The sequence below is a fragment of the Poecilia latipinna genome, unplaced genomic scaffold, assembly GCF_001443285.1.
Source record: "Poecilia latipinna isolate Pla-1442-1.1 unplaced genomic scaffold, P_latipinna-1.0 Scaffold1765, whole genome shotgun sequence".
Lineage (NCBI taxonomy): Eukaryota > Metazoa > Chordata > Actinopteri > Cyprinodontiformes > Poeciliidae > Poecilia > Poecilia latipinna.
In genome coordinates, this window is record NW_015114381.1 from 128,674 (window position 1) to 139,109 (window position 10,436).

At 37.2% G+C, this 10,436-nt stretch overlaps 1 long non-coding RNA gene across 1 annotated transcript; it reads left to right on the forward strand.

Moving 5' to 3' along the window:
• Window positions 1–215: 215 nt before the first annotated feature.
• Window positions 216–4,892, forward strand: LOC106965103 (uncharacterized). Its single transcript, XR_001428553.1, has 3 exons — window positions 216–848; window positions 3,288–3,649; window positions 3,680–4,892. It is a non-coding gene; the product is annotated as an uncharacterized LOC106965103 (long non-coding RNA).
• The last annotated feature ends 5,544 nt before the right edge of the window (window positions 4,893–10,436 follow it).

Below are 10,436 nucleotides of genomic sequence, written 5' to 3' on the forward strand. Positions count from 1 at the left end.
TGAAAGAGGTGTAGGCTAGTCTTTTGGCTCATCCTCTACTCGTTTACATTTTTACTGGCTAATTGGGCCCTCGATGGTGTTTGTTCACATTAAAGGCAAAAGCAGGCTTTGCTTCCACCTTCAAAGTGGGAGATTCTCTACCTGACGTCAATGCCTGTGTGACTGACGCAGCCCGCAGCAGAAGGAAGTCTGTTTTAGTTATCCATTTGTTTAGGCATTAAAAATAAAAAAGGACACCCAATTATCCACCACCGAGCTCTACAATTATAGCTTCGTTTGACTATTTTCGCCATATTTTTTCCCCTTTCCACATGGTGGGTGCGTCTCTGCGCGCATGGATGCACGCGCGCGCTGGGAGATGAGGGTGCCACCGTGCTTCCAGCGACAAATTATGATTTTTATTATTATTACTATTATCATTCTTTTTTCTAAGCGTCAAATTTTGCACATTATTAACTCTTGTTTGCAAACCCGGTCCGAGTGGTTTCCTTGTGGAAATCATGATCACTATATATTGGACAATATGCGGGTGGGCTTGCGCGTGCGTGCGTGCAGCCCACCGTGCAAACAAGGCTCGCGCTCGCTCTCAAACGCCGCACGCTCGAAATTCCTCCAAGGAACCTCTGCGAGCTTTTCTTTTTTCATCACGCGCGAGCTAAAAATAGAAACGGGGTTGGATCGTGATCCAGAAATAGATAGGGGGCATCACTCCTATAAAAGGCATACCATTCAAGAGTACAGTGAGAGAAGAGAAAAGCCGGAGCAGATTTAATGGACAAATAGGGTGTTTAGTCCATTTTTTAAAACCTTCTTTCGATGCTTTTATCAGAATCTCTGCAGCTACAACGGTGAGTTGTTCTAACCTTTTTCTGAATGCACCTGTTTCCTTTTTATCCCAGTATTCTGCATCAGTATTATTCCTTGTTGTTCTTTTTACGTAAAATTTTGAGCATTGCAACTCTTTGATTAGGATGGGTCGCCTTCTTGAAACACATAGCATTTAAGGAGAGCTTTTTCGTAAGAATTGCTGCTATTTCTGCAGCTTGCTGGAAGGAACATCAACCGGTGTGTGCTTACAGCTACACGGGGATCACCCTCAGACACTGTTATTAAAATAGGCAAATTAGTCTTCTCCCTGTTTATGAGAGATGAATTGTCAGTATTCTTGCTGTTGTTACCTAATGATCCTCATTCTGAGATTTGTTGAGTGGTTCTCAGCCAAGAAGTGTAAAGGGAGCTGTCCTTCTGGTAGCGGTGCTGAAGCGGTTCAGGTAGCGGTTGCTGGTTTACACCCAGTGCAACGAATACCGCCATGGGCAGCTCTGATTAGTTTGATGCACCAGAGTTTTATGCTTTTTGATGGGTTTTGATCTTCACGCATTACCGCTGTGTGAATAAACATGATTTTATTTTTATGCTTAAACTGAAGGGAGAGCAGTTCGACGCCTCACACCAAATACTACATTTAGAATTTGAAGCCGTTTGCAAAAAAAATTTTTTTTTTTTTCATCTCTCCTCCCTTTTGTGCACGATGAGCCTCGAGTCGTGACTGCTAAAAGTGAGTAAGGCGCGTGCTGCGTCAGTGGCGTCTGGCTCCGGTGCGCTCGAGACAGATGGGGAGAATCGTGACAGGCTGGGGAGACGCGTCCTCGACTGAAAGACTGGGCGGCCCAATGAAAACGAGGCGAGGGTGGGGCCCCTACATCAGCAGCTGGTGATTTGGAGCCAAAATTAACCCTTTGCAAATAATGAAATAAAACTTTATGTTTATTTAAGATGAATGCGCTCCGAGTAACACGCCCGGTTTGGATCCACACATCTGATTGTGATGAAAAGTCGTGCGTTTTCAGCTGCAGCCTGATTGTTTTAAACCGCTCTGATGACCATGAGAGCAGAGGTAGTCAAGAAACTGTCAGGTGCTTTGGCCTCCTGCTTTTAGGTGCTCTTTTTCTTTGCATCCCTATTGGTGGATGACTGGGTACCGTGTCCAATCAGACCACAAGCATTCCTCTGCTGCGTGTTAAAGTCTATAACGGCGATAAGATACCGCCTCTCTTCATCGCCGCTCTTTTTAATAACAAGGCTGCGTGTTGCTGCAAAGCCAATACCAGTTAGACGAGTGTTCAGATTAGACACAATTCAGTCAATGAACAAGTCAAACGACAGTGCAAAAGCTGAAGACACTTTGAGGATGAAGACCCCCGAGGAGTCGTGGACCTGAGATTCACTGTGATTTATAGCAGCTGTCCGTCACGAATCTTTTTGCGGTCTGGGCTTGCTGTGCATACATGAATCCGGGAAGCCCTTACCCCAAAAAGCATTCGTGGAGGACGTTAACGTCGCTCGTGTTGTTTTGGATGGAGGAGTCACACTGCTGCTGTCAAAACGGGCTCTCTGGTGTGTTGTAACAACGAGAGCTGGACCCTCAAAGTGCTTCCGCACACACAGGCAGTGTTTGAATGTAATAGCTAGACGTTTGGTTCGATACTTAAATACAACTATTATGTCTCTGCATCTACTGAAGGAGGAAAAGGCAAACACGAAGATGCACACACCTTTTATACACAGTTTACTCTTCAGCAGTTTGCACAATTACGCAAAATGTTGCTTAGCTGTGCAAAGGGGAGGGTGGAGGGATAAAGAAATTTAAGAAAAAAATATCTAGATTTCAGAAGAGTTGTTAAATAGAAAATAATTTATGTTTTGGACACATATATTTTATTTATTTAAAAACATATTGATTGCACTTAACTATCTATCTATCTATCTATCTATCTATCTATCTATCTATCTATCTATCTATCTATCTATCTATCTATCTATCTATCTATCTATCTATCTATCTATCTAATCTCAGCATGTTTAAATTTTGTTATATTGCTCTATCTCAATTGTAAACAGCTGCATGGGAAAGATTGCATAATGTAATAAGTGGGAGAAAATAAAAACAATTATCATTATGCCCAGAATTTAACGTGTAATAAGTTATCCAAAATATGGTATATATTTAGATTTTTGAATTTTGAGACATCAATACAAATACTAAATTGCTTTCTTTTTCAACACACTTTTCATGTGCATTTTATATTATTACATACACTTAATCTGAAAATAGAAATTATCTATTGAATCTATCCATGTTCATCATATATCTTCCGTCACGCCAGCGTGCGCATGTTTTCAAATCATTTTTCTGTTTGACGCAGCAAAAGAAATTTGATTTTTACTGTTTCTGCGCCCTCACGTTGTGTTCACTTTCTAATTTTTCTTACCGCTTTAACTCCCAGGCTCCCCACTTAACTCACAAATACAGCACACAACACCTGAAGACAGCAGCAGTGACCAAATAACATCTAGATCAGCAGGACTACAGTGAGTGGGAAATCCTGGAAAAGATGTGAACAAATCCTGGAAAAGATGTGAACAAAAATTTGCATCATATTCTGGTTTTACTTTTGTGAGATGGTCAAGAATGTCTGCCTTCTCATCTTTAAACTGCACTTCAATTGAGTCTATTAAGACATCAAGAGTTTTTTTTTTTTTCTATCTAGCTATTAATGATGTAAATACTAAAAATTCCACTAGAAAGCAAATTAATTTGTGTCTTCTTATTTTTGCAAGCTGTGATTAGGTGTTCTATTCATGCGCTGTATTAATAGGTTGGTTTCTGAATATTCAGGCAAATGATTTAACTTTTTGTGTTCTTGTTATTGCTTTTTTACCTTCCACACTTTACCACATCTTTTATTAAACTCTCCATACATAATATTTTTTGTGTTTCATAGCACTGAACAATTTATACAACATCTGAATGTTTTGTTTATTCCTCTAACAAATTTCACACATGATTTTTTTTCCCAATATGCCGCTGACGTAAGTGACTGAACTGTTCATTAATCTTAAAGCTCCTTTAAATAACTATGAGGCTGATATTTTACCCATGTCGGGGAGCATGGGCAGTAAACTCCCCTCACACTTTTTCCTAGAAATAGTCAAATTTATCCAATTCCTCACAAACTAAGGAGCATCATGTTTGTGATTCATCCCTTTCTTTGCAATTTTCCATCTCATGCAGATCAGCGTCTGCACATCGGTCACAGTCCCTTGAAAAAGCAGGGGAATTAAAGTATATTTTTATCATGTGACAATTTAAGTGGATTTAAAACTTGGAATAAACAATGTTTAGAAGCTGAAAATGTTTTTTATTCTTCGTGTTTTTTTTTTGTTTTTTTTGTTTTTTTTTTGCAGGGTTACAATGTATTTTTTTTATGCTCCTTTTTCATGAGAAAATCCACCAGAACGTGTTTTAACTCTTCATAAATAAAAACAAGAACTATGAATCAACATTAACTGTTATGACTGTGACGATCTTTGACATTATACAGTCTTTTTCCTTCTCTTTCATTATTTAATTCTTTATTTCTGTACACAGTATGAGCTTGGATTTTAATTAGAAGCAGTTTAACGGTACTAGGAGTGTATATGTATCTGGATGGGAGACATTCTGATCATCATAGTTATTTACAAGCAGCAGTCTAAATTGATTGAACCCATGCATGCATGTGTCCAATTGGTCTCTCTAAACTGCCCTCAGGAGTGAGTGTGTGTCGTGCATGTCTATGACAGACTGACGATCTGACCAGGGTGTGCCCCACCTCTCGCCCATTGACCGCTAGAGATAGGTCACCCCTACCCCAGCAACCCTGCAAGGATAAGCAGGGGTATACAATGGATGGATGGATGAATTGGTAGATGGATGGATGGATGTGTTCTAGGTGGAAAGACATTCTGCTGCACAGTTAATGTGAATACTGTGTTAAGCTCCCACAAAGACGTGACATGGTACTAATGTCACCAAAGACCAGCATGTATCAAACACTGAATTGAAAAAATATATATATATATCTCACTCTTTTGGGCTCATTGGAAAGTAGTTGTAGTATGAATCTTTTTTTCCCTCTCTAATAAGGTTGGTAACATAAAACTGATATGTCAGAAGTTATGTGAATGACCATCTTTGTTTTAAGCTCTACATGTATGGTAAATGTATTTACTCCTATGTTTTCAATCAAACAGTGAAAACTCCCTTATTTGAGTTTTCATATCTCACTCTGCTTTTTTTTTTTTTTTTTTTTTTACTATTATTATTATTATGGTTATTTTTTAGGTGTGTGAAGTTGTGTATAGATTGCATCGTTATTCAAATAAAAATATATATTTTTAAACTTTTGTATTATTGGTGAGTTTACTTTGTCAACTTTGCTAATATATCAATGCTCAAGTAATATAGATTAAACACTGCTAACATGTAATCACTGTTCACGTAAATTCTGATTAACAATAAAAAAACAGAAGGAGATCCAGATAACATGAGCAGTTTACACTAAATTAGGAGATATAATATCCACATTGTGAATATGTAAATGAAAGCCAGTGTAAATTATGTTTATTTTATTAATTTTGTTCTAAGTTTAGTTGAATTTATGCAATAAAGAGTATACAAAAACAAGAGTTTATTATTGTCATTGTAAGCCTGCAAAGTAACTAAACAATAAAGTAGAGTTTAATAAGCATAAAACAAAAGGAAAGCCCAGAAAAGTAAGAATGTGTGATCATCGGCCTGCAGCACTGTTTTACAGACATTTTAAGTACAAATATATTAACAAGCTTGGCACTTTTTTCATGAACCAATCAATGCAACAGTTGAAATCAACACTCCTCACTTACCTACAACACGCTCACTCACTGAGGCATGAGCAGCAGACTCACAGGACTTGCCTTGGGGCATTCACAGTAAGGATCAGCTGCCGGTCCATCTGCGACCGAGACAATGCTCTGATTTAAATTTCATTCAGGTTCCTTTGAAAGTCCACAGCCGACAGTTTAGACCCATGTTTACAATTGGTGCATTTCTATTTTTAGTAGCAATGCGCTTATGTAACGCTCACACTAACGTTATAGACCACTGATGTCTGCTTCACTTGATTGAACTATGTTATGCGTATGTGTGTGTGTGTGTGTGTGTGTGTGTGTGTGTGTGTGTGTGTGTGTGTGTGTGTGTGTGTGCGTATGTGTGTATGTGTTTGCATCTGTACACTAACTTGGACATAATTATGTGTTTTATTAAAAAATGAAGGAGTTGTATTGACATTCATAAAGTTTTAAACCTATTCACATTGTGACCTTGTGCATTTTTTAGTGCCATTGCTGACTTAAGGTTTATTATTTTTGAACAAGGGATCAAGGTTCTCTAATATGTTAATCAACAAATCTAACAACATAACCCATAGATGCATGAAAGCACAAAAACCCAAAGAAAGGTAAAAATTAAACAGTGTTGTATAAAATATCGGTCAAATAATACAAGTGAAGTGAAATCATTGATCGGCATTTGAGATGAAAAATATAATTCCAACACAATCAAGAAATTATTAAAATACAATCAGAGTAAACATAGGCTATTTCATTTTATTATATATACAGCTCAATTGTTCAGTTTTTAATTTTTTTTAACTGGTTTCCTTAACATGATAAATCTAGTACAAAAATCATGCAAGATATAAATCATGTTCATACCAACATGATTTATGTCATGTTGGTGAAATTCAGTATTGCATATTCAATTTCATATGTCTATAAGCAAAGAGGTAGACAAACAAGCAAATGTCTAATATTACTTTTAAATATAAAGCATACACACCTTATCTTCATATCCACTACCACATAACTTGTAGATTTGATTGTACAGTTAAGTCAAGTACCAAATATATCAAATAAATAAATATTTAAATAAACTTAAAATTCTGTAAAATCTGTGAATTTAAAGATGTAGTTGAAAATCAGCTGTTGCAAATCAGTGGTATAATAAAAAATGACAAAAAAATAAAAATAATAACTAAATATATATTATTAAATACAATGGAGTACTTCAGAATTATAATACATTTTTAAAATATCTTGAGATATAAAAAAGAAATTAGATGGCAAGTACAAACACCACATAGAAAGAAGAGTTTGCAATGTATTGAGTGCAAGAGTGTGTGTTAGTTCATTGGTTTATGGTTTTTAGTTAATTGGTTATGAACTGTACTGACTAGTATTTTTTAGCATATTGGCTTTTTTGCACGTATATATTCAAAAAGGGTTTCTCCTGAAATGACACCTTGTATTTTAAAGATTTACTAGTGTAAATATAGTGGGGAAAAAACAACAACAATCAAACAAAAAGCAAAACAAAAAAAAAAGGCATACAGATACAGAGCTGTAGAGTTAAGTAAATTATAAATAGGGTCTTTATATCTATAAATAAATAAAATAAGCTTAAATTAAAATCCCGTTGTTCAAAAGTGAAAAGATATAGCCAGATATCTATTTTATTCCAGAGTATAAGATAGAATATAAAATAATAATAATAATTAAAAAAAACAACTCAAGAAAAATATCTGTATCACAAAAAAATCGTTCATTTCCAGAGAAAAAGAGAATGGTCCAGTTATCGATCATTGAACAGTTTGAATTCTTGACATGTTGCTCAACGGTAGGTGGTGATAATGCTTCGGTTTTTCACTGTTGCTAAGAAACGTACAAAAGAAGAAGAAGAAGAAGAAGGACCCAATCACCAGCAGCGAAACACACATGAGGAAGCGTCTGACTCGGGCGTCTAAGCTGGGATTCCCTTTGCACTTTGAGCAGCGCCTGTTTAATTAGTAAAGAGGTTAGAAGTCCAGGTGTCAGTGTCACCACAGAGCAGAGACAGAGGAAGGACCGGTGCGGGAATGTCTTTCAGCGGAGAAGCCATGTGTAAGGCCGTGGAAGCGCCGCTGTTCTGGCTGGGTGCTCTAACCGCGGCCTGGCTGTCCGTGTGCTCCGTGTACCGGCTACTGTCCGGCTTCAGGGTGTGGGTGCTGGGCAACGGAAGACTGATCTCCCCCAACAAACTGGGAAAGTGGGCAGGTGAGAGTCCAGAAGGCTGGAAACACTAATGTCAAGTAATATCGCAGTTAAAACTGGTCTTAATCATGCAGAAAAAAGTGACAATGAGTCTTTTTGATAAGGTTTTGGTGAAGTGAAATGCTGTTATCATTTAACGTTTAAGAGACGTTAAATGATAACAGCAAATCTTGCATATTGTTGTACTAGCAACCCAACATGTATTGTTTTGATATAAGATATATCTACATCTGTCTGTCAGGTCTATATTTTATTATACTTCTCTTGTTAATCGGATTACAGCGAGAGTAGAAATATGTCATCATAAAGATGCACCTATCAGTTGGACAGAGAAGCTCAGACTGGTGATCGCCATGTCCAATAACTGACCCTATTTATTGAAAACTAAGTAAGACAGTTTGTCTTCTAAAACCTAAAACGGCATGTAATTTAATTCAATTACCATTTGATAGTATGGTGAAATTGCAGAGTTTCTCTTAGGCTTTTTCAGAAACACTGTAATACAGACTGCTATGAAGATCCTTCCTGCCCACAGCCATAACCATCAACACATTTTTATTTTTATCCAAATCTGGGGAAACATTTTATCCCATCTCTGACCAATAAATATATGTGGTATATTATTTTCATTTTGATCTGCAACACCCGTTCCTGAAGACTTAAAATCTTGTTGCAAATGTCTGCATACCTACATGCCCTTTTTCCCATTTCGGTACTGACTTAAGGAACAGACAGTCTTTAGAGTGAAGACACCATCTCACTAGATTGTGCTTTGTATATAACACTTAGAAAGGCCTTGCAAATCAGAAAATAGCTGTGCCAGTATCAGGACAATGTGTACTATTCAACTGTCACTAGTTGCAGTTGTTTTCTTTGTTCCCAGCTACAATGTATCCAGTCTGTTTGAGAAATGTATAGAATTGCAATGAATGATAATGTGCTGAATCAAGTTTGCAAAAAGGAAGGTAAGAAAAAGCCAAATCTGATAAACTTTATACATTTATCACAAACTTATTGTCCATACTCTTAAAATGCTGTTGGTCTGCATAACTAATCGTAGCTACAAAATATGTGTATACCGAAGTTTTATTTGATAAAATTAACATAGTAGTTTGTGACACTGCCATGCAGCCGTTTTTCTAACATATTTTAATAATTCACATCTGCTGAATCTATATTTGTCTTCCCATTTTGCAGCAGCGCACACACATCTCTTGACCTATCTTGTTTGCCCTAGCAGAAAATGCGGGTGACTGCCTTCTGGTATGTTGAACACGATGGAATGATCAGACAGTTTGGTTGTAAACTTTAGTAAATCTTGTGACTGGATTATGGTTCGAGTGGATTATCAAATCAGATTGAATACTGTCCATTTTCCCATGTTGCTCACTGATCAAACCTTGACATTTGAACAGGCTACCTGATGTTACTTCATACGCGTAACCCTAGAGTTCAAAGTCCACATTTCAACACAGATACTGTAAGACTGTGTGTGTGTTAGAAATGGGCATACCGTATGGGAACTCTAATAGTTAAAAGTAATCTGTTTTGAGCTATTGATCTTGGTGATTTAGATTGTAGAGAAATTGGGCAGATTGTTTTAGTTGAAAATGTTCAGAATCCCTTTTAACATGCACAGTGACATCAGTCTGCCAGAGAGAGGAAAATGTTTGGAAGTGAAGTTGGGAACTGAAGTTGCTTTTGATCTTTTTTTTGTGTGTGTGTGGCTATAAATGGAACTTCATCAGAGGGAGAAGGGAGTTTATTTTTGGATCACTCATGCAAAATGATTTAGAATATGCAGTGAGGCAAAAGGAGCCTGTTGGCCTCCACTGCTACTTTCATTCACAAACTTTGTCTCAGTGAAGTGGACTTGATTGGGAGGACAGCCTGATTATATCACAATTCCAGAGTCATTCATAAATGAGGCACACATGAGACGCAGAATCCTCAAGATTCTGGTTCAGTGGTTCCCACAGTTCAAAAAACTGTGTGTGTAAGAGATGTTGAGCAAAAGAAGGGAGCATCTATGAAAATATGATTGAGCCCTTGTAGTTGCATGCTAATGAAATCCACTTGCTTAGCAAAGATCTCAGAGTTATTAGTGGTATACATGCCAGAAAAAAAAAATAAAGTAATGCTTCAATATTGTAAAGCACATTATAAATTTTACTCATTTTATTTTGCTTATCTTTGGAATCTATTTAACACAACTGCTTACAGGCTGTATTAGCACAGAGTGAGTTAGATATTTTAATGACCATCTATCCATCCACTGCTTGGGACAGGACCTGGTCCCTGACCCAGAGAAGCCACCCTACCCTTTTGCAGCTCAGTTACTTTGTCTATGTTTTATTAATAGTGTGATAGTCTTCACATTGACCTTGCTGTCTGATGTGTGTGTAGCTTGAGACGTTGCTTGCTTTTTTTCTTTGTAGTTTGAGCCCTGCATAGCCTGACCCTAGGGTTGAACATGCCAAGTCATG